Source organism: Cyprinus carpio, chromosome A5, assembly GCF_018340385.1.
Source record: "Cyprinus carpio isolate SPL01 chromosome A5, ASM1834038v1, whole genome shotgun sequence".
In the NCBI taxonomy this organism is placed as follows: Eukaryota; Metazoa; Chordata; class Actinopteri; order Cypriniformes; family Cyprinidae; genus Cyprinus; species Cyprinus carpio.
This window is the reverse complement of record NC_056576.1, coordinates 10,466,039-10,490,585: the sequence shown is the minus strand read 5'-3', so window position 1 is coordinate 10,490,585 and position 24,547 is coordinate 10,466,039. Positions and strand designations below refer to the sequence as shown.

At 35.8% G+C, this 24,547-nt stretch overlaps 1 protein-coding gene across 2 annotated transcripts in view; it reads left to right on the top strand.

Moving 5' to 3' along the window:
• The window catches only part of kremen1 (kringle containing transmembrane protein 1), a 55,221-nt gene that overhangs the window by 3,357 nt on the left and 27,317 nt on the right, over nucleotides 1-24,547 (top strand). The window lies entirely within an intron of this gene.

Sequence of the window (24,547 nt, the reverse complement as noted above, 5' to 3'; positions counted from 1 at the left end):
AGCTAGGAGGGGTTTATGATGTCATTCTCGTTTCTGCTGAAGACTTTATTTCAGATGCAAAGACAGATGCGTTGGTAACCGCCTCCCCCCTTTAACTTGGACGTGGCGATACTTGTTTTGCTGTGAAAATTTTCTATGAAAGCAAAATGTGCTGATTGTTAAAATGAATGGAATGGTCATGGCTGAAGGGCAAACTGAAGACTTCAAAGTGTCAGCAATTTTGCTTAAGTTATTAAATCCATGTCATGCCTTGTCTGTCGTGATAGTTTCATCTTTCATTTCATTTCAAAAGGCAAAGCAAGCACCATGTGGCTAATTGGTCCCGACCAATTGTGAGAAATGAATTTGGAGTTATCTGAAAAGAGATCTCTGATCACAATCAGCAGCGTTTAAAGTTAGTTTTGCTCCTGAGCATGAGATCAACTGAATCAGCACTTCATCTATAGACACTCTTTGAATAAATTTTGTCTTTTCTTGTAACATAGCTGAAAAGGAAACTCCAGAACGCAACCACTCTACTCTACTGTAGCCTACTGTAGAAGATCCTGCATCCAAATACTGCATGATATTTTATCCAAACTGTCATCTGTTACAGGAAATCAAGATCAGTCGACTACATCACTGTCAGTCAGTTAAAGCATGATAAAACCACATGATGCTGCCATTGCTGAAAGTGTTAAAGGAGGATTTGCTGCCATATTGCATTAGTGTCTGTTTGACAGATTCTTATTCGGTTCTGGAATCATCTCTCTCCTGCTGTTCGGCTGCTTGCCATTGCTGGCTAGCTCTCTCCTCAATTTTTATTCTCTCTCGATCTTGTCTATTTCTCTTGTTCTCCTCCTACTTTTCTTGCCAGAGCTGTTTGGAGTGAAGCACCTTTGCTTTGTCTTGTGTCTTCACCCAAAGCCACTCTGACAGTGAAGTATGGCTTGGGAGGGAAACAGTAGCCAGGTGGTCGGAAATGTGGGCAGGGCAAAAACTTTTTCTCTGTTCCTTTAATCACTTCCTTTACTTTTTCTTTATTTTGTGTACTTGTTTTTATAGTACTGCTGCATTGACCCCTTTGGAGTTCATGACTATTATTTTAAGACTGTAAGTGTATGATTTCTTTTTTTTTTAGGGATTAAAATGTTTTTCTTGCTTTTGTTTGTTCTTGTTCATCCACATAAAATGCTTTTAAGAACATTTGAAGCGCTGACTAGTTTTTCCTGTGAAACGTGCTTGTTGTGGCATGTTTACCTTAATGTATATGTGTGTTATGTGTGCATGTGTTTGTGTGAAAACATTTCAAACTGTATGTCTATGTACACCAGCTTACACCAATAGTTCATTCAATATCTACAGAAGTAGCTTTTTTTACCGCAGAGGTTGTATCAGCTGCCTGATACTGTAAAAATAAATGTCAGTAAATCAGTAAATTTCTCGTTTTGCAGTAAAAAAAAAATATTTATATATATATATATATACAAAAAATTTTAATATATTTTAATATTTGTATAAATTTTGATTATTGATGATATGTTTTATTTTTAATTGAGATTAAATGTTTGATTTGTTAATTGATATGAAATTTATTTTTTAAACATAACTTTGCTTAAAATAAAATATGCTGAAATAAAATAATAAATAAAATAAATACATTTTAAAGTTTAATAGCTCACTCACGTTAATATATCACTCACTCATTTTTTCACAGTAAATTTAAAGATTCAGTTTTTTTAAATGTAAATTTGTCTTTTCCATCACACGAATAAATGACATTTAAAAAAAAAATATTCAAATAGAAAACTTTTTTAATTATTGTAATAATATTTCACAATATTGCTGTTTTTATACATTTTTATCCAATAAATGCAAATAAATGGTGAGCATATGACATTTCTTTCCTTTTTGTTTTTTCCTTTTTTTCTTCTTTTTTTGACATTTATTTATTTACAAAACATATATTGGAGTTAGTTTGAGATCTCTGACTTTGGTTTCATTCGACTAAAATTCATATTTCTAATATTAATAAAGTGATAGTGATTTTGAATCAATACATGGGCCCTCATAATGCCTAACCACAGACCATGTGTCCACTCACATATCTTTCTGTGTATCTGTGGTGTAGAGGTGGTTAGCTGAGAGTGCTTCTTCTAATTTAGCAACAGAATTACCCACATCAGAGACCGTCGTTTCAGAGGGCACTGGCATTCCTTTGGTCCCTACATTTCCCAGAAATCCTTCCACCCATTTCCTGCCAGCATATCCTCACATTTACACACAACAGGCTGTAATTACCCACCCAGCTGATCCGATCCAGAACCAACCACCGAGAAACATGGAACACAAAGATGCCTCTGTAACCAAAAGTGACACAGTATACAGGCCGCGCTTCTCCTCTGGACAGAGACACAGCCTGTGGTCGCTTCTGTCAATCCTGTTTCTGACTCTGTTTCTATGGGAAACTAAGCAGAAAATAAGCCGACAACACGTCATGTGTTAATGACAATACCTGAATGCCAAGTTCGGCTGGGATGTGAGGTGCCAAAAGAGGCTAAATGAACTGAAACATTTCTCATCCAGTTCTACCAAGACCAAATTATTATCCAAGCTTTGCTACGCACTAGGAACAGGCAATCGTTTTTCAGCCTATATATATATATTTCAAGGCCAATGGGATTTTTAAAAAGAAATTAATACTTTTATTCAGCATGGATGTATTAAATTGATCAAAAGTGACAGTAAATACATTTAAATTGTTGGAAAATTTTTAGATCTGTTCTTTTGAACTTTCTATACATCAAATAATCCTGAAAAAAAAAGATCACAACTTTTTTCGACATTGACAATTCTTGAGCGCCAAATCAGCATATTAGAATGATTTCTGAAAGATTATGTGACAGAAGACTAGAGAAAAAGCTGCTGAAAATTCAGGTTTGCTATCACAGGAATAATTAAAAATTTTAAAATCTGTTAAAACAGATAACAGTTATTTTATATTGTAATAATATTTCACAATAGAACCGTTTTAGTATATTCGGTGTAGTATATTTGGACACATATATATATATATATATATATATATATATATATATATATATATATATATATATATATATATATATATATATATATATATAATATAAATTTGTATATATATATATATATATTTGAAAAATGCACATGGAATTCTGTGAATTGTTGAGTGAAATCATTGAACCGTTCTGAATTGATTCACTGAAAAATTTGATTGATTTGATTTTCAAATTAATCCAATTTACAAATTAATTTAATCTAGTAATCTTTTCATACGTTTAATTAGAGACTTTCTCAGTACTTATGAACTGCAATCCTTATAATTTTTAAACTTATTATAGTTTAACACATACTGGATTGCATAGAATAAAGTTTGCTAATGGTATGTGGGTGTATATGGGAGATTTATGATGGTCATCTGTGTCCCTCTCTCTTTTGTTTGATGTTACACCATAGGTCAAAGGTCAAGCATTAGTTGACCTATGGGTAGTTAGGAGCTTTGGTTCTGTACCTGATGCCTGCTCAGACCTGTTCAAACCAGTTCACCTAATGTGGCATCTGCTAATCATTCCTTTTAAAGGCTATTAAAAAGTATTTTATCTTAGGCTACGATTTAACATGCTGTCTATAGACAGTGAACACAAGCCTGTTGATTGGGATGTAGTTAATATTTTCTCTAATGTTAATGATTTTGCTAACCATTTAATTAGTTGGAAATATCACAATGCCCTAATCACATTTATCTTTTGCATTTAGGGCAAAAGGGCAAAACTGGTCTCAAACCTGCATTTTTATTTTTTTTCCATTGTACACAGGAATTTTTGTGTTTTGCTAAAGCTATATCTGACACTGTTATTTTCTCAGAAGTACGCAAAGGTCAGTGAGAGGCGAGAGAGAGATTGAGATCTGCTTAACCACTATCACGGTATCCAACATGCTGAGATATGTCAGATGCCTAGTTTAGAAAAATATCCATATTTATAAACATGAATTTGGAATGTGCTTGTATAAAGTTGGCAAGAGAAAGAATACCTCAGCCGCCTCCCATGCTGCCGTTTTCTGTCTGCGGCCATTTATTTTGGCTCAGGATGTAACAGCCCATGCCATCCACTCACGACTTCCTGTTGACCTCCAATTGGCGCCCTGTGGAGTCTGTACAGGTCAAAAGGTCAGCTATATCTATCTGCTGTCATGTAGGGATGGGTCAGGATGATCAGCTAGTCGTTAGTCCGTGAGTGAGGTTGATTAGTGAGTTTTTTCTTCTTTTTAGCTTTAGCATGTTTGAGCAGTAGGCGATGAATCTAAAAACTTCTCAGAGAGGGTTTTTTTAAAATTGCTATACACTTCACTAATTAATAAATAATATTTATTTCTTTAATATATGAAAAATGCTACACATGGAATTTTTGAGTGACGAATCACTAAATAAATCTGGATTGATTTACTGAAACATTTGGTTGATTAATTAAATTCAGAAATTAATGAATATATATATATAATATATATATATATATATATATATATATATATATATATATATATATATATATATATATATATATATATATATATATATATATAAACCCATATTTTTCAGTTATAACACTTGCAGACAAATGTTTTTGGTCACCTTTGTTTCTTCTCACTGTTTTTAGTGCCTTCATATGACTAATCGATCTGGAGGCACTGAAGAATGGCATCATGATACAAATCCAAAAAATAATCCAGATTATGATTAAATCAAGTCAACTTCATTTATATAGCACTTTATACAATACTGCTTGTGTCAAAGCAGCTTTACAGTGTCAAACAGATAAATAGTTTGTCAATAATCCAAGAGGACATTAAAAAAAGAGAAATTTTTCCAGCTGAAATCAGTTCATTGATGATTCAGTGATATCATCCAGTTCAGTTCTCTTCCAGTAGTGTCTGTACAATCAGTCAAGCGTCCTCAACTAAGCAAGCCAAAGGCGACAGTGGCAAGGAACCAAAACTCCATCGGTGACAGAAATGGAGAAAAAACCTTGGAAGAAACCAGGCTCAGTTGAGGGGCCATTTCTCCTCTGGTCAGACGAAAAACCAGGCTGGGTTTATTCCAGGCTGCAACACAGGTCAGATTGTGCAGAGGATTTGTCTGGAGAAATAAGAGAAATAAATAAGAGAAGATATCATCTGTAATTATTAAAGGTCCTTGACGCATACGTTAACTATTGATGATGTTACATTAGTGCATTGAGAAACATGGGACATATGTTTTCTATTACAGATGTGATTATTTTCTTTGAGATGTGTCATGTTCCAGATCCAGCTGTCAGGGTCTGATAACTCTGTGCCTGCAGTGCGATAAAACTGAGTGGCAAAGTGAGTAACTCCTGTCCGACTTTGAATGAGCTGATAAAACCTGACAGGAATGATAGCTGTGTGAAGAGCGGGAGTGAGAAAGAAAGCGATATAGGGAGAGCAACGCCTCGGTTAGGTTTGTCATATCAGCCCTGTCTAATTCAAAGGAGCAGTGGAAGACAGCGGAACATTAAGCTGTCAGGCAGTTGTACCCGTGTCTGTGGATGTGCGCCTGTTTATTCATTTTCACAAAGCTTATATAGTATCACGCTATGTATTTATTTTTGATGAAAATTCTGTATTTTTATTGATCTAATAATTAATATATATAAAAAAAAAAACATTTTCATTGACATTATATATATTTACTGATAATACTGTAATAATTAAATATCATTCAATACATTTTAGTAATATAATTTATAAATATCATTTGTATTTTCATTGTTATATATATATATGAAAAATGGTTCATATCATTTTTAAATTAACCATTTCTCAATGATATAATAATAAAATATAATTTTAACCATATTCATTGACATGAATTATTTTTGTATAAAATATAAATTTAAAATATTTAACTTCTAACCATTTCTTAGTGGTATTATAATTAAATGTATATTAAAATATAAAACATTTTCCACTCCTAATTAAAAATAATTTAATACATAAACAATCTTTTTATTAATATTATATATTAAATTATATTTAATTATTATGTCAATGATTCGCAGTGATATGATAATTAAATATAACTTAATATATAAAATATTTTAATTATACGGACTAAATATTATATATTTATATAAATCATTTTGTGATATAAATATTAATATTATTTTAATATGTAAACTATTGTTCATTGACATGATTTTTAATTGTATATAATATTCAATTATTTATAGTACAGTGGTTCATTCATTAAATCACTGAAAGCATTTTTAATTAGTGTTGCTACAATTTTTACAACTAAGTCTGCCTTCATTTATTCTGTAGCAAAGCTCTCCTGTACTCCCTGTCATTGTCCTCCCTCTTATATGCATCTCTGCGGTTTTGATCTGAAAACTGTTACGTGTGTGCAAGCTTCACAAGCTTCTTCGCTTCTCTCTGACATTTGCAAATGCCTGGAGACAGAGCTTGTCATGTTCAATTGGAATTTTCTCACACTCTTAAACTAACAGTGAAAAAAAGGCTTGTGCACTCAACAATGAATTCATATCAAAGAAGCAAACAATTGGTTTAGAATCAAAATTTTAGCCATTTGCATAGTGAGTGCCTGGCGAGCTCTTTAGGAAAAATGCAAAATAGCAAATGAAAATTGTATAATGAGATAATGACTGTTTTCCAAACGACTATTGGTTTTTAGGGCTAAATTAAAATTCATACAGTATCTAGCACTGCAGCAGTGCTTAGGACAAAAAGTGGAACAGCTAAAACAAACAATAGTGCCACCAGCATGCAAACGGATCTGTCTGGATGCTCAAGGCCGTGAGTGTAGTTATCTACACTGCTGAGCCAAGCAAATGCTCTTCTGAAAGCAACAGCGTTTTTGTAATGGGTTGCTCCAGTTCTCTCTAGGGGAGAATGAGATTAGATGGCGTGTGTTTGAAGGGCTTTTAATCTTTGTTTGGCCATGTAATATAGCCGAGAACATTTAAAATGCAGTAGTACAAGAGTTTATTCACTAGGGCTCCTTAAATGGCGGTAAAGTCAGCAGATGCTTGGCAAACGCACTGAAGAGATGCTACCAGTTGTAGTGGAAACTGCCCATTATCTGAAGGAAGTCCTCTAACATTCCCACATCTCTGAAGACCAAATATGAACCTTTTCAAACAAGCAAACATGTACTTATGTGGTGTTTTGTACAGCTATGATTTCAAAAGCCATGACCAATATCATAATAGTAGGATCTTGAATTGCCACGGAGAGGGATGTGACCTGTCCTGTGAACTCTGTTATGTGAACGTTGACTTTGGTTCCCCACCACCGGCCAGAGAGCTGTAAAGGAAAAGAGAAAGGCAAAAAATAAAACCGTCGGGCTGTCCTTCCCCGAATACACTTGCTCGAGAGCCCAAAAAGACTTTTGTGGCAAAGAAGCAAATTGTCACCTTCCCTTTTCTTTCCGCAGGAAACTGTGACATGGAACAAACAGGAAGATCATTGTGGAGGGTCAGATACTTGTGGTGGGGATGAAATAACTTTGTGTTTTGCAGTTCAAGCTAACTTGCAATTAAATGAGATTTAAGCTACTTTATTCATCTCGGAAACTTTCAACCATGTTTCATTTAGTGAGAGTCGTTTAACTTGAAAAGAGTCCATAAACTTTTGATTTTAAGGGATGGTTTACCCAGAAATAAAAATGTTGTCATGATTTGTTCCCCTAAACCTGTATGATATTCTTTCCTCTGCAGAACACACAAGAAAATATTTTAAATGTTTTTATTTATTTATTTTTTTTATTTTTTTCTCAATATAATGCAAAGGAATGAGGTACACTTTTGTTCGGACCCCACCCCACTGACTTTCATTATATTGACAAAAACCGTAAAAGGCTCAGAATATCGGCTTTTGCATTCCACAGAAGAAAGAAAGTCCTAAAGGTTTGGATGGCTTATGAGCAAATGATGTTTGGATGAATTATCACTTTAATGCTTCAGTTTGTGGCCATTTTGATTAGTTTATTTTAACTGTTTTTCTGTATTTGAAATCAGCAGGGTTCAATGGCTGGTTATCTTATCTCAATGCTGGCATAGTCTCTTTTCTGTGTATTAAGGATGAATGAGGCCTATTCAACAGCGGACTCATAGAATCCTTCCTCAGGTCCAATTCAAGCAGGTCACTCTTAGTGCCATGTAACTGGATCTCCGAGTCCTCAATAGATCCATGAAACTGATCCCGTTCTCAGAAAGGACAACAGGGATGCCCTGGACTTTCTTTCTCACGCCTTCTGTCTCTCTCTCTCTCTCTCTCTCTCTCTCTCTCTCTCTCTCTCTCTCTCTCTCTCTCTCTCTCTCTCTCTCTCTCGCTATTCCATCTGTTTTTCCTGCTCTTTTGTTTTTTCCTATTATCTTTGAGCAGCTGAATTGGAGCAGGTTTTACTGTCTGCAGTGGGAGAAAGCAAGATATTGATGATTGTGTGTCTTGTGAGGCTGCTTTTGTTTTGTTTCAGATTGCGAAAGGCACATTTCATATGGTGTTTCTTTAGACTGTTGAGAAAGCGACCTGATATGGGGAATGATACCAATATCAGACCATCTATACAACAAAAAAGAAAGACGAGGAAAAAATGGTAAAGTGAAGTGAACAATGCTGACTTGTCTGCTAGAATGTCCAAATTTATGTTGTGTAGGGAAAGATAATGTTATATAGTGATTTAGAGCTGGGGTTTCCAAACATTTTTATGAGCTTAATCTATTTGACATAAATGATTTACTTTAATTAATTAAGTTATTATCTGATGTTTATCTTTCCAAATATAATTTTTAACACCTGTTCACTTGTGAGATATTCCTATTTCCTTTTTTTTCATGCAGATGTTTTATGTATTATAGTTTCACAAAGCTGAAGTCATACCATTCTGTTTTTGCTTTTAATTTTGAAATTATACAATCTAAATTAAAAACTGCTCAGGCTGCATGTACTGTATGCAGCACCTTTGTTTGGATTGTGATTGAAATGCAGTGGTTGCCTGCATAGCGCACAGGCAAAGGCTTAGTCTGCTCATATGAAGAGATTCCTTTTATTTATATTATTTATTTATTTGATTTGGGATTTGTTTTAAAATTTCAATTTAGGTTTGTTATTTGACATATTTTAATTTTTACAAAGAAATGTGCAGCTTTTTGTCTGAGAAACAATAAAAGGACACCTTTTCATTTATAATTTGTAATTTGGAAGACCAAACAAAGTATTTTCGCTTTAACAACGAAACAGCATCTTTACAACATGGCGCCAACGGCAACGGCGAGAATCAAAGTTACAATATCATTTGCTTTAAAATATTGTGAGAAAAACGTATTGTGAAGTCAGTATCATGAATCGTATCGTGAGTTTTGTGAATCATTACATTCCTATTAGCATTTTATAATTTTCACCTGGCCGATGGAAAACACTGAAAGAAGGACCTGAGCCATTATCAATGTTTATAGACCAGAATATCATAGATGTTTGCGGGTTGAACTCTTTTGACTTTAGCCTGTAAGTAACTCTGTAGCAATCTACCGGAACACCCTAGCAACCACCCAGCAGTCCATTAAAATCCACTCAGTCACTTAGAACCCTGTAGCAACCTCACAGCAATACCCTAACAACCTTGAGATGAGTTTTACAGAGGCAAGTACCACTCACATTTTTTTAGAACATGCAAAAATCTAATTTTTGTTTATAATTTATTGTTTTAATCCATAACTTTCTGAATAAAAGCATCTGCTTAGTAGATGTAGCCTCATAATTGCTCTCAGAACAGCTCTTAGGGGCAGTCTTTTACTTTACAGCTTGCAGGAAACATTGGTCACAGATGGTGGATGTTTGTGCAACACGCATGCATGAGCTGATTCTCTCCTAAGGGAAAAGGCGTGAGATTATTGAGCTTTTTTGGGCAATGTCTGTACCTGCCGTGTGTGGTAACCACTCATCTTCCTTTTTACAAAGTAAATCGGTCCCACACAACATTCAGTGTAATTAGTTTTAATGAAAACACATGGCTGGGAGAGATTTTCAGACATGTTAGAAAATTATAAAATGGAATAAAATCAAATTAAGTATTTCCCCTCCAAACCTCATTGTTCCATGTTTAATTGGGGCTTCAGTGGAGCAAGTAAAATACTCCATAGGTTTGACATTGGCTTTAGGTTCACTGCAGGCAGCGCTATCAAGGAAAAAATTAATGTGCACATTTTATTTGGTTCATCCTTATAAATGTTATAATGTACATGTTTTCTACCTTTCTTCTTACATTATATAACATTTTCAGAAACACATCGAAAATGTTGCATTAACAGAAAACAACAGTGCCCAAATAACTCATTCTCAAATGCTGTGATCATGTATGCATACTTTTATTTTTGAAAACTCTTTGTAGATGCTAATTATGGCTAAATAGCAAGACCAAAGAACAGAGTTCAATGTTTGTTATACATGGAGGATATTAATATAAGAGTTAATATAAGAGTTGTGTCAGGATGGTCAACTAGTTGTTTTCTAGATTTTTACTTTGTGTGTTTTAAAGTGGATGAATTTGAGGTCACAACTTTTCAGAGAATGATTTAGCATAAGTGCTTTACCATTCTAAAAGTAACTGATGCTAAAAAAAAAATACTCTGAGAAGTGGCTCCAAGTTAATTCCGACTCAGACTTGTACTTTTAAAAACCACATCTTGAAACCTTCTTTTATGTTGTGCTCCACTGAGTTTAAATGTAAGAAAGTGTCCTTTGTGAATGTTTCCTAAGAAGCCATTCTGATTGGTGTCAGTTTTAATACTAAATTACCTAATACTCATACACTAACATTACCTAGCTATGGTATTACAGTGTTTTTTTACATGGTGTAATTTTGAGGCAATGGTTTTGTTCTGGAGAATTTTTGTGTTTCAAATTGGGCTTGTTTGGCCTAAAGTAACATGAGACAGAAACAGTGCTGTGGTGTGGTCTGTAATCACTCTTTCTCAGTATCAGAGTGTCTAACGTTGCACACACATGCCCTTCAATGTACCCTACACATGTCTGCCTGCCTTAAACCACATATAATTAACATTCTTGCCATACCAATAAACCTGAGCAAAAGCAGGGTGATCCAAAACAGGTGCGAGTTCGTGTGTACACATGTAATAATATACAACACAGATCTTTGAGGTGTTACAAGCAAGTGGATCCAAACTTTGATCCAGCTTTGCTCTATTCTGGCCAAACCCAAAGCCTGTGTGAAAGTCAACCGGGGCAGCTTGGGTTTCTATAATTCAACTGTACTCCCATCAGAGAAGAGATGTGGTAACATAAGCATTTCTCATTTCTCAAAGTTAACCAATTCTGATTTGACAGAAACACTGTCCTAATTTGAATTATACATAAAACCATGAACTAGTAACCCAGTTTTCCATAGAAACATTTGGCTGTTCAGGCCTTGCAAGAGAACATTGGCTGATAATCTTTACATTTATTCAGAGTTTTAGCAGAATCTATAGCGGACAGCACTGATTATTGATCGGCTCAGTTGTTTTCTCTCTTGCTAACAGCTTAAACATATGTTTCACCCCATTGTAAATCATGCTCTAAATGTTTTAAGGGCCATCTGGGTGTTGTAATGCTGTGCAGAAGGGCAGAGAAGGAGAAGTAGCCTGTGCTTCACTCTTAAAGGAGTCATATCATGAAAAATCACTTTGTCTTTAATCTTTTGAAATATATGATGTCAATAAGTTATGTATACTTTAAAGTCTGGTGTGTTTAAGTTAATCCAATTTGGGTTATTTTGTAACCCAGCGCTGGGTCAAAAAGGGACGAACCTTTTTAAACCTCATGTTTAACCAGCATGCTGGGTTGCTTTTTTATGGTTTAAAATTACTACATTGCTAGGATAAAATTAATCCAAATCGAGCTAGGCATTAAACCTACAAATCTTGTTCATTTTAAAATCACTTTTACACACAAAAAATAACTATTAAAAGGCAAATATTTATTTAAAATAACATGAATGTAAGAAGAAATGCAGAAAAGTATGGCATTAACAGCTACAGAGTTTATAAATAAAGCATTGAACATTTGTTGAATAGAACTTTTAAGATCAAATTTGACTTTTTTAGTAAATTTTATATATTGTATAAAAATATACAAAAACACTATTATACAATAATTGTACAATTAGTTAAGTTAAGTTGACCTGCCCAACTCAATCCGAGCAGCTGGGTCCATAGCCATCTTCAAGAATCGGCTAAAAACACATCTCTTCCATCTGATAAAGATTAACAAAAAATGATGAGAAAATTAAAAATATATTCATTTGTATTCTAAAGACAGACAAAAGTATTTTTTGAGTGAACTATTCCTTTAAGAAAAAAAGACCAAGAATGAGGCCTCTCCAAATCAGACAACTCCAAAGTTGGTTTGAGTTCTGCAATGAAAATGATTTAATGATTCAATCAATGGTTTTCATGAAATGAGCACGTAACCACACTGTTGTTACATCAAAATGTGAAGTAAACAGGCAGGAGACAACAGAAACATTTATTTTCTAAAAATAACTTGCATAAATCTCAAAAGAATGATGCTCTCCTATTTCTCTGGCTTTCAACATACATAAAAACAAAAAACAAACATTATTTTACTCTTAGTAAAAAAAAAAAAAAAAAAAAAATTATAACATGGAATTATGAGGTTTACTTGCCTTAAACTGTCTTTCTGTCTCTTCCAAAGAAAGTTGCCTCCTCCTCACACAAGCAGGCTTCTGTGTCCTTAACTCCAAAATTGGTTTGAGTTCTGCAATGAAAAACACAGACATCAATGGTTTTCATGAAATATGAGCATGTAATCACACTGTTGTTGCATCAAAATGTGAAGTAAACAGGCAGGAGACAACAGAAACATTTATTTAAATACCTCACATCAGTCTCAAAAGAATGACGTTATCTTATGTCTCTGGCTTTCAACATCTACAAAAACAAACATTCCTTTAGCCTAAGTAAAAAAAAAAAAAAAAAACATAACATGATGGAATTATGAAGTTTACTTGCTTTAAAACCGTCTTTCCCTCTCTTCTGAAGAAGCTAGGAAAATCACCTCCTCGTCACAAAACCAGGCTTCTGTGTAACGTTAGTTAGCTCCCGGCGAGGGCACAATGAAGACACAAGCTCAACAAGTCTGAAATATTACATGTAAAATATTACTTTAAACAATTACCACTTCAGCAATCTCAAAATAATTATGCTAGTCTTTATTACATAACGCAGTATCCTTTACGAAACTACATTCAGTTTAACCGCAAAAAACAAGATAACAAATTAACATGAAAATGTGTTAATAACCGTCTATTAACACCTCAAAAAGTGCAGATATTGTAAAATCTTATGTAAATATGACATAAGACACTCACAGACGTTATATCAAAAGTACCTCTTCCATTCAGTAAAATAGGCCATTAAGACCTCCATTTCTGAGGCGAAAACTGCGTCTGCGTATTTTTCAATATAAGCTATTTTATTTCTGCCTTCCATGAAACCTCAAAACACTCCCGGACATAAACAATGAATGATAACTTTACATTTTTATTCTTTACTTACCATAATGTCTTTCACTGGCTTCTCGCTAGAGCTGTCAAATGATTAATCGCGATTAATCGCATCCAAAATAAAAGTTTTTGTTTACATGATATATGTATGTGTGCTGTGTATATTTATTATTTATATATATACACACACGTGCATGTATAAATTTTATGCAAACAAAAACTTTTATTTTGGATGCGATTAATCACGATTAATCATTTGACAGCACTACTTCTCGCACTGGTGTCGTCCGATGTTAACGTAACGTGACGTGCGTGCGCTCTTTCACATCCGCGTTCCCAACACAGCGCCGCTGGGTTATGATCAAGACCAATTTTCAACCCAAAACCTAGCGTTCTCAACCCAGCATTTGGGTTGAAAAAATAACCCAGCGTTTTTTAGAGTGTAAACATACTGCAAATTATTTTAGTTGTCAACCCAGGCTCACTGGAAAAATGTACTGTACCTGTGACAGAATTTCTGCAAAATAATATTAAGTTGATTCATGTCAGTACGGATTTTTTGAGTTAATGTTCTGTGCTTGTTGAAGAATTTTTGTAAAATAGTTCGAGTCTCTGGCCGGCAGGAATTGTGGGTGGGAGGAGTGAATGTAAAGCGCTCTCTCCACCCTCAATACCATGACTTTGGTGCCCTTGAGCAAGGCATTGAACCCCCAACTGCTCCCCGGGCGCCGCAGCATAAATGGCTTCCCACTGCTCCGGGTGTGTGTTCACAGTGTGTGTGTGTGTTCACTGCTCTGTGTGTGTGCTCTTCGGATGGGTTAAATGCAGAGCACAAATTCTGAGTATGGGTCACCATACTTGGCTGAATGTTACGTCACTTTTAGGTTTTTTGATGCTTTCTAAGTGAAATGTCCAGTGAGTTCACTTTTATCCAAACCAGATGAACATGAATCAGGCAGTTTTATGATGTGTTATTATGGTTGTTGTATGTATCACAGCAGTTTGGAAATGAAATGCGCAGTGAGTGGGGATGAAACTGTAAGGCTGTATCGCATTTGAAAATAGCGTACCACCTTTACTAAACCTTAACCTGATAGTGTTAACAAAAGCAAACCTGAGACACATTTGCACATCTGCTGAAGCAACTATTTCATGTTAGCGTGCTTATACAAGTCTTTGAACTCTTTTTATCATTGCCTGTGTTTCACTTGACTCATAGCTCAACTGTGCAGTGCTTTACCAGGTGAGCTTCCAAGCAAGTTTACTGCATCTGAAAAGCCATTCATATGGAGCTAATTAAGTGATGCACGTCAAAATGCTGAAAAGCTGACAAATCATGCATTATGTTCAAAGTGTTTTGAAGTCATAACACGATATTATGGAAGGAACTGCATTAAAATAAACCTTTATTAATTGATAATCAGCCCTTGTAATGATAATGTGTGTGAAAGGAAGAAAAGTTGTTGGTGTTGTTTGTAGTGTTTGCAGGTGTGTGATTATCAGCAGAAAGGACACTGTGTATTTTAAACTAATTGATTCGATTGAGTAAATGATTCAGTGATTCACTATTCACTATTAAACACTGATTCTTAAAAGAATCAGTGTTTTTAGAACACATTCATTTGGTTGGACGAACTATTCATTGATTCACTCAATATGGTGTAGTGATGCAATATAAATAAATGATTATACAATCCTTTTAAGGCTTACTGTAAGAAATCTAAATTCAATGCAGTAGAAAGTCTAGAATCCAAGTGAATAATTCTAGTAGTTTCCTTCTAGTTCCAGAATTGTGTCCTTGAACTCCAGACAAAGGGGTTTCTTGGGTAATAGCTCTTAAAATAATCAAGGATCTGTGGGCGGATATCCGTTGAGAGGTCTTGATGTAGGAAAGAGGGTGCAAATGACACAAGCATTATGAGGTCCTGTGGGAACAATGAGCTCTAGTGTCCTCCCAGACAAATCCTGCAACATGACGGCAGTTTACGGCTTAAAACTGCTCTTTTTCTTTCACTCCTTCCATGAATGGATGGGGAGAACAAGAGGCAGAGACAGAAGATGATGCTGAAAAGGGAGGAATGCTGTGGGAAGAAGCTAATTCATGCATGTTTTTACTACCACAATATCTGTATTAGAGGTCTCTGTACGCTAGCTTTCATAGGAGTTGTTTTATTCAAGCATGCTTTTATATAATAAGAATACACCCACATGTTGCCACTCGCTTTACCCTTTAGAGAGAGCGAACTGTCGTGTTTATTATCATGGCTTTGAAAATCCTGTTCATGTTGATGTGTGCTGATACTGAGCTAGGATACAAGGGAACTCGAAACCGGTGTCAGTTCAGGACGTTTGGACCGCAGCTATCTACAACTTTTGATGAAGCTGACAAGTTAGATGGCATATTTTAGCTCTCCAGTGTACATTAGCACAGTGTACATTAGTGCACGCTTACACAACCCACACATGTCTCAGATTCTTGTTTTGTGTGTTTATATGCAGGCTCATTTGGCAGTTAGGGTTGCACTTCAAAGGCTGGCTTGAGCAGGTCTGGAAAGTGAACATGACCCTAGCGTGGGCGCTATCTCTTTGTTTTTCTGTTAATTTTACAAGTCTTGGCTTTGTGACCCCCTCTGTAACAAAAGGAAATGTAAATTAAACCCGCATTTACCTCACAAGCTAAACTCAATTTGCGGAGAAAACTGGGGCACTTGAGGAGAGAAGGACGGCAATAAGATCATTCCTCCTTTTTCTTCCACTGTCTGGCTTTTTATAGACTCTTTGTTTGTTTAGTTTGCTTTCTTTTATCTTTTGTGTATTGCACAAGACTTGTGCTTTATATTTCAGATGTATGTGACCCAAACAAACTCAATTTGGAGCTTTCAGACCAAACAGAAGAATGCCATGCTATCATCATGTTTTTTAATGCATGGTAATACTGGAGTATTCTTTGATATGCCGTAGCAAAATGTGTATATGATATTTTCGAAAGAAGTCTCTTATGCTCACCAAAGCTGCATTTATGTGATCAAAAATACAGTAAAAACAGTAATGTGAAATATTATTACAATTTAAAATAACTGTTTTCTATTTTAATATATTTTAATATATTTTATGTATTCCTGTTATAGCTAAGGTGAATTTTCAGCAGCCATTACTCCAGTCTTCAGTGGAGTCTTCTTAAATGCAGTCTTCAGTTTTTTTTTGCAACCTTACTGAATTAAATAATTAACTTCTTTCAAACTAAATAAATAAATAGATAGATTGATAAATAAAATATAAAAAAATCTTACTGTCCACTAACTTTTAAATGTTATTGCTTAAGTCACAGTATAGTCATTTTTGCACCCCACAAAAAAAAAAATCTGGCCAAAATTTTTTTTTTTTTAAATAATAAATAAACATCTGGTAATATCTACTTTTTGTCTACTTGATTATTTTTAAATAATTTATCATTTAAAGGTACTCATTTGATTTGATCATTTTCTATTTTTGTGTAGAACTTGATGGGAAAAATATGATTGTTTATGACAAATACATAACACTGACATCGGTATAAGTACTGTTTTACATTGCCATGGTATTTTAATTTGTAAATACCATAGTACAATATATGAAAATGGACTACGGTATATACTGTATGAAATGACCATGGTATTATGTGATTCCATCACTGTACCATTGTACAGCCACAATATATTTTTTTGCAAGGGAATTGTTCTCTGCTTTCATCTGTGTTATTCCCCCGTTGTTTACTTTCCTGTCAGGGTTGGTTTGAGGTGGTGTCAGTGGCGTGCGCCAAGTTAGTCTGCCATTCCCACTTTTATTTATTTAACCTCTTGTGGTCCCACTTTCACGTCACTGCCCATGAAGCTTTTGTTCCCGTATGGTATGTGAAGATGAAAGATGTCAGCAAAGGCTTGTGGATTCTGTCACAGTTTTCATCCAGCTGGACTCTGCGGGACCAGATAAAGCATTGGAGGATTCCCACTGCAAGAGAGAATGTCTATGCATGAAATAACAATTTCACAGTGTCAGGCACTTGTGTGTGTTGGCCAGCACACCAGATAAACCTCTGTGACTGCTCATTCAAGACCTTTATTATTCATCACCCAGAGCCAACTCATATGCATCCATTCAGGTTTTTTCCTCTGAGAAACTCCTGTGGCGGTTTACATTAAAGGAACAGTTCATCCCGAAATGAACAGTTTGTCATCATTTACTCCCTCTCATAATGTTTCCAGACATGCATGCCTTAATTTTCCGTTAGTCACTGTTTTCATGCAACCTTAAACCTATATAATAAAAGTCCTTATAACTTGGCCACTTTGGAAAAGAGCTAAGACAATGTTTCAGATATTTTTGTTTTAAAAAGAAAGAAAGAAAGTCAAACAGCTTTGGAATGACATTAGGGTGACTTTTTTTGGTGAACTATCCCTTTTAACCCATAATATGCATTTCCATCCTCTAATAAAGACTTTTTAAATTAATTCTCACCTTCCAGGAAAGTTGCAACAAGCAAAATTGCCTTAAAATTGTTGCCTGCCTTAAGGTGTTTCTCATTCTATTTATACTCTTCAAAGGCAGTACATGGCAGCACACACTGCTCACTTTTCCCATTAAAGGTAACAGGATTGAATAATGTGCAGTGTATAAGTGAGTTATGGAGAGGTTAAAGAAGGTTCAACCAGGTTTAATGTTGAAGCGTACCACTGAGATGCTTCAATTCTGAACCTGCTTGATTTTACAGAATGTCCTGCTGAAGTTTGGGGTTTTGTGAATGAGAAGAACTTAGGGAGGTGATACTTTATTTTAAACAGAGTTATGAAAATATTTTCTCTGGGAAAAAGTAGTTCACCAGTTATTCTATACTGGTTTTAATTCAGAACTACAAAGTTATACAGTACAAAATATATTGTGGTCATCGCATTATCCTTGCATGTGAACCTATTTAAAGTTATCTAGATTAGTGGTCGACTGATATGGATTGTTTTTTTTTTTGTTGTTTTTTGATGGCTGATCCTGACATCTTTAAGAGCAGGGTGGCTGTTAGCCGTTATAAAGCCGATTTAGGACTACAGTATACTGCGCTAATTTAAATTTTATGTTTATTTTACTAAAACAATTAGAAATAAATAGTTTGAAAATCAATCAACTTGAACAAATAACTTGAACTTGATAAAAAAAAATCCATAAAATAAACAGATTTATATTTAAAATAGAAATATACTTAAAACTTCTTGATTCTGTAATCTTCTTACAGTATTTTCCCTAAATAAAGATGGATGGACTGTGGCATTTTTATGCAGGTTATGCATATATGATTAGAAAATCTAACAAATGGATTCACCAAACATGCAATAAAATAAAACTTATTGGAAAAATGTCAAATATTGGCCACGCATGGCAAAATTTTGGTTGACGACTAGCATGGATAGTGTTTTTTTTTTTTTTTTTTACCTTGTGTAGTTTGGTTCTTAGTTTTTAAGGATGAAGCGATGTCATGCAAAATCGTCTATTTTGGCTAGCTTCTACCAAGTGACCATTTGTGCCAGAATACTGAAGATGTAAATAAGCCTATTTATTCTATCAAAACTATGCATGATTACCAAGCGGCAACCTTCTGGTCTCTCTCTTGAAATCAACATGCAAGTGACTAAAACTGCAATTCATCGACTGGCCCCAAAAGGGAGTCAATCCCTTAGATGCCACATGTTAAAATGGGGAAAAAAATGTTTACAGCCTGGTACAAAAATGGTTTTGGTCTATATAGCTAATTTTGCCCTTCATGACAACTCTGAGGGGGGGTGAATTTTTTGTATACTGTAACTCATCCTTTTAAATGTTTAGGTCACAACCCACCAGTTGAGAAGCACTCTATTAGACCACCTTGGTGGGGCCATGTCAGCTGCGATGCATCATGACACATACATCTCTTGAAATCATGTTCTTTTAATGGGAACTGATTTTGATAATATAGTTGAGATGCTTCTGTGTCCAGTCCTAAAGTGGTTATTTGTAGTTGAAGTTTGTCCAATTGTTGTCTGTTCATTTTGAAAGCACATCCCCTGAGGCAGACAGACTCTGTGAGTGTTTCATATGATGTGGCGGATGAGCAGATGGTTTGGAACTGTCACTTTATACATAATCATTTTCTGTGCTTGTCTCATAGGCCTGCCACGTTCTCAGCTGAGCCCAGGGCTGGCTAAACCTAGTTGGAGTGGGAAATTGTTTTAGCCTCTGCCATTGTCTCCTCATTCCATTCAGTGTGACACAGAATGAGACCTAAAGGAAGCACAGTGTCCTTTCAAATTACCTCACCTCCCTCCCAGTGCATTAGTCATTAAGACACACAGCCTACCTGCAAGACTTAAAGTTGGAAAATGCAAATAACCACAGAAAGATTGCGACATGATTAGATGTATTTTGCTTTTCAAGTAACCAAACAGCTTTATAGCTGAAGTTAGTTCAGCCTAAAATCATATACTCACCCTTATGTCATCCAAAACCTGAATGACCTTATTTCTATCTTCCATGGAACATAATATAAGAACATGATTGATTTCTTTTTAGTTTTAGTTTCATTTCATTTTACTAATTTTAGTACTTCCGCTTAAACTAATGTTATTTCAGTTAGTTGCATAGCATGTTTTTCATCTTATTCAAAACTGATATTTTATTTCAGTTTTATTTCAATTGTCAAAAAAGTTAACAAGTTAAAAAAAGCTCCCTTAAGAAAGTGTCAATGATGTGACATCAGTGCTGTGTCATGTGACTTATAACGTGACAAATTTGAATTTGTGGCAGTGAATATTGACTTAAATGGGCGTATTTTCCTCACACAAAGCTACTGATGATTTCAGAAAGACATGAAATAGCCAAAAAGTCATACAGACCACTTTTATGTTATTTTGCCAAAGTGTCTGGCAACATTCAGTTTTATTGTATTAAAGGTTTCATCTGGCACATGCGCCTGGCCCTAAGTTAACTTCCGGTCTGTGTTTGTTTATCAGTCTGGCTATGGCGCCATCTACAAACACAGTTAAAGTTAAAGTGATGAGTAGACTGAAGTTGGGCTCAGGTGGTTTTGTGCTGTGGGATGTGTTTCCAGTACATTTATTTATTTGTGGCGCTCACAATATCAAAACTGACCAATTTTCCAAAAGGCTTTGTTGAATAAACATGAGCATGTACTGCACGTTTAAAAATGAAAATGAGGCGCAGGTGTTTTTATATTACTGTATTTCTGAAGGAAGACTATCTTTAATTAGTCTATTAAATTTTCGATGTCATTTTCATTTCATCTTGCATGTTATATGCCTGATAAAGCAGTGTTTGTGAGCTCAGCGCTGCTTTGTGTACAGCAGTTACTGGGAAACATCTGTTTCTGCTGCTTTAAAGCACCTCCTGCTGGCAGAGAATGAATTTACATTTTCAGTAAGTCTGATTTACACAGCAAACATATTTTGCTTATCAAAAATAATCTACTCTTGAGGGACTACTTAGCTGTTGTTACTGATTCTATTTGGAAGTCTACTGGAAGTTAAGTTAGGGCCACAAAAGCACGCATGCACAGTAACGTTTGTTTATGTTGTTGCCGTTGAAACTGTCTATAGAAAAGAGCATTTAGGCCAAAGCACCCCACTGACCACAACAATGTTTAAAGCCCCCATCACTATTCCAGTTGTTTGTTATTGCTGATAAAGATTCCAAAAGATCTGGAAATCAGACTTTTGAATGTATTTTGGCTTATTTGGATGCTTGTGTATTATTCTAAATGATTTTAAGTCATCTGAAGGCTCCCTTAGAAGTTTGCTGAGGCCCCCTAGTGGATCCCCACTTCTAATTTAGAGCTACTGATTTAGGGTATTCAGCTACACTTTTTATTTTATGTTCCACGAATTAAAGAATGTTTGAAATGACATGAGGATGAGGAAATGCCAGTTTTCATTTTAGGGTGAACTATTGCTTTAATGACATTTTTATTCTCCTCCAGTACTTCTGCTGAATTTTATTGAGAATTGTGTCACTGGTGAATCCTGGTGCCTTCAGTTGTCACAAACACAACAAATTTAATCTAATTTATTTATGGCCAGTATTTTTATAATTTGTACTGTTCTCAATGCTACATAGTCTCTCTTGGTCCCTTACAAAGATGAGCGCATCAGCAAACTCAATATGGAACCAATTAGCAATGAATCCTTTCACATATAATAACAGGGCAACTAACTCTTTGCACATAATCCACTTCTGTCCGTTTTTTTAAGACTCACTTGTTTCTGGTTCTGTGGAGTGGTTCCTCCCTTCCTCCTGATCTGAGCTTCTTTTTCTGTTGATGTACTTGCATTTTATAGTTTTTTTTTTCTTTTTTCTTTTCCATTCGCTCTTTCATGAGGCCGAGACTCTGTTTCCCATCAAGGCCTGTGATCCAACCACAACAAAGGCATCACATGGTGATACAGGGGGAAACTTGATGATGGAGTTAGGAACGGTTGGAGGTGATGTTATTATGGCTAGAAGAGGGGGAAAGCTCATCCCCAGGAACATGCCAGTGCAAATGGTTGTGTTTTTTCCAAAAACTGTGTTTCTTTGAACGCCGCCCGGCAACCCACACTGGGTTTTGACTACCCATTCATCTCAATGATGGACCTTCTTATCTGGTTCTTCCCAGTCTACTCGCTGCTTCCCTACACTGCCGCAACTTAACGATGCCTCCCGACCACATCAAGTTAAGTTGCTGATAATTGCTACCCTTCCTCGGGCCCTTCTTATTTCAGCCATCCCGTCTGGAAACCTTTTCTGCCGAGGTTAGCCACAGCAGCAAGATGTCTGCCGGTTTGTGGCCCAATACAACGGCGATATGCAGCAGAGGTTTATTTCTCATCACAGAGGCAGCAAAGTTGCTCTTCAGGTGACTTTTGCCTTTTGCAGTTGAGCATTGCAAAGCATAAATAGGAATAATGAGTCCTATGTTGTGCAGAGAGAGGGTAGGAAGGACGTCCATCCCATTAGTAATGCATATTTTGGCTGACAGTAACTCTGTCCAAGATTGCAAAGAGGAAATCATGATTGCTTTGGGAGATGTGTGACTCTCCAATGTGCCGTAAACTCCCTGAGCTTCATGCAACAGCAGAAGCATGGACCGACCCCTAACGGAATGACAACACCATCCAGTCACTCATTATTTATTGCCATCCTTTATGAATGTCAGTCTGCTGCCTAAGTCTGTCACTGCAAGTGTGTCTACCCATCACTGCAAGTGTGACTACCCATCATTGAGATGAATGGGTAGTCAAAATCCATAAATGAATGTTGCTATAAAGCTTAACCGTAACCTTTTTATAATCAACACCATTTTAAAGAAGCACATCCAATCTGTCCATTTAACTCAGAGAGTTCATACAATTTGAGCAAATCACATATTAAAATTGAGACTAAACTTAGCTTATTAAAAAAAAAAACATGTCCCAGTGGGGGTTGTTTCTGAGTCTTGCCACCTGCATGACTTTAATTAAAATCTACATGACACCCAAAAAGCAAAGCCTGTCATTTCACGTTTTAATGAGACCTGGTTTTCTTTCTTCTTGATTCCAGCGAGCATGACTTCCACAGTGCTGCCTGGACACTGTCCAAGTGTTCTGCGGCTTTTAGGGCTGTATTTTCTGATTGGATACAACTGTTTCAGTTGTGCGAGCAGCAGTGCAAATGTCCTACCACATATGTGGCTGCACCCTGTGTCTGTTTGCTCGAATGTGCCTTTTCAGAGCCAGCCACCAGAAAGCATTTGCCCTTTTTTGAGGCGAGCAAGCCTCGCACAAATCAAAAGTGAGCACTCACTTGAGGCGGTCCTGCCTGAAGTATGTTAATTGCATTTGATTAATGGCATTCAGGAAATTTGTTTAGGGAGGTTTTGTGGTTTTTTGATTTGTTGCATGATGCCCTACTCATCCCCTGAAGGAAGGGCTCGACCCACATCAGTGGTACATCTAGGCAACTCTCCTTGGAAAACAGAGGCTAATTATCTCAGAATCTTCCCTGTGTTCCAAAACGCTGGAAATGTCTGCAATACTTCACTCATTTGCGTGAGTGAAAAATATCCATAAACCCTTAAAAATAAAGGCTATTCTCATTTCATAAACAATCTTTCATTTTTCAACGGTTCTGAAATCTTTTTTGGGGAACTAAAAATAGTTATTCTGTGGCATTGCTTTGAAACCCACCTTGATTTTTTAAGTGTGAAATATCTGGGGACCAGAATTTGGGCTTTTTTGACTTGACCCAGTAAGCAACCACCCAGAGCATCTTAGCCACATAGCAATGGAATTGGAAAATCTAGGTTGCTTATTATTATTATTAATAATATTCATATAAGATGGTATTTTTGCACATTTTCATTTTGTTAGCTTTTGGAGATCTTGGAAAGCAGATCAGAATGGAGATGTTATCAGATTCTGAGGTACCATGAAAGCCAGGGTTTAAATCCACGCTCTTGCCACATACCAGCTTCCTCATTCAAACCAGAACTCAGTCCAAATGAGATGCTTTGAAGTCTAGAGCTTAGAAATGCCAACAGATACCCTTTGATGGAATAGTTACCCTCTTGATTATTTTGACTGCGCATAAGTCCTGGGTCTCTGTTGTTTTTGGTTGGGAAAATGGTCCATATGGTTGCCTTCCAGACTTTTTTGTCGCAGTTTAGCTTTCGCCAGGAGTTGAGAGAAGGGTAAATGACACAATTGTCATTTCACCCGACTGTCGCACTCTTACGTATTTAGTTTGCAGACAGGTCATACCACACAAATGCAATTTTGGAATCGGAAACCTGAATCATAATTGATTTATTTCTTCCGTTATAATTATTCACCCCCTCCCCCTTCCCCGCAGCACTATGACTCATCCTGGGACAGCAGACTTGCATGCTAACAGATGCAATAACATCTGACTATAACAGTTTAAGTGTAAAAGTTAAAATTA